The sequence below is a fragment of the Emiliania huxleyi genome (assembly GCF_000372725.1).
Source record: "Emiliania huxleyi CCMP1516 unplaced genomic scaffold EMIHUscaffold_577, whole genome shotgun sequence".
In the NCBI taxonomy this organism is placed as follows: Eukaryota; Haptophyta; order Isochrysidales; family Noelaerhabdaceae; genus Emiliania; species Emiliania huxleyi.
Genome location: NW_005197670.1, coordinates 47,786 through 49,087, shown reverse-complemented (window position 1 = coordinate 49,087; position 1,302 = coordinate 47,786).

Sequence of the window (1,302 nt, the reverse complement as noted above, 5' to 3'; positions counted from 1 at the left end):
GGGGTGGGGGGGGGGGGTGCGTGAGGGCGGCGGCGATGACGGCGGCGGCAAAGGCGGCGACGGCGAAGGCGGCGGGGTGTGGTGCGACAAGAGGCGCGCGTGTGACGGTGCATGGCGGCCGGCGACGGCGGGCTGCGGGGAGTGAGCGGGTGGTGTGGGGCGGTGCTGGTGGACGCGGCAGCAAGCGGCAGGGCAAGGCGAGAGGTGAGAGGGTGGCGCGGCACCTTTTGAGGCCATCGTCGCTCGCCTCTCGTACGATGAGCACCAGCGGCCTCCGCGGCCACAGCGTCCTGAGTCGGGGAGCGTGTGGGGTGTGGGGCATGTCAAATCATCCATGTCATGGGCGCCGTCTCGAGGCAGATAGAGGTGGCGGTGTGCGGCTGGAGGGCGCTGCCGCGGGGGGGTGGATATCACACAGCATGTGAGGGCGTCGCGGCTCACGGGCGGCGGCGCGGAATTGGTTCTTGTGGACGGGGGGCGGCCGCGGCGGGCAAGAGGGAGACGGGAGAGGGCGGAAGGGGGAAGGGCAGGATCGAGCGGGGTAGGGGAGGCGGGCCTTCGTCGTACTCCTTGCTGAATCGTCGAGCGGGCCAAGCAGCTCTGGAGCGCGCCGCCGGTTCTTGGCGACCACGAGGTTTGGTTGTGCGCCGCGCGCGCGGGGGCCGCGCCAAGCCCAGTATAGCGTCGAAGGTGACGAGAAGCCGAAGATGAGGTGGGGAGAAGGGCTGGGAAGGGGGGGTCGCGGTGTCCATGGCAGATCTACTGGGTAGATCTATACGAAGGTGCGATGCGCCCTCATTGCGGTCGATGTACCTGCAGGAGAGTGTGGTGGAGGCGTCAAAGCCGCGAACGAGGGTCCGGCGGCGAGGGGCGAGGCGAGAGATCGGGCGGAAGGCGAGATGTGCAATGCGAGGCACTCGGGCCCCACAGTCGGGCGCGGTCGTGTGTGGCGGGCGTGGCTCGCGGCGGGCAGGAGCAGGAGCATCAAGAGGTGATGCTGACGCCGAGTGAGCGAGTGCCGTGCGCGACTTGTGCCGAGGCGAGATGGCGAGATATGTGGGGCGAGGCCCGCGGCCGAGTGGCACGCTTCGCCCGGTGGGAGTGAGAGAGCCCCAACTCCCCGCCAAGCGGCGAGAGAGGGCGAGAGCTTGGCAGCGCCATGGCACACCTTTGTTGATTGCTGGGTTGCCTTTTGGGGGGCTGTGATCCGCGGCCTTTTGGCCCCACCTCACTTTCCAAGACATTACCTGTATCTTCGCGCACGAGTTGCAAACACAAACAAAACCAACAAACAAAACTACT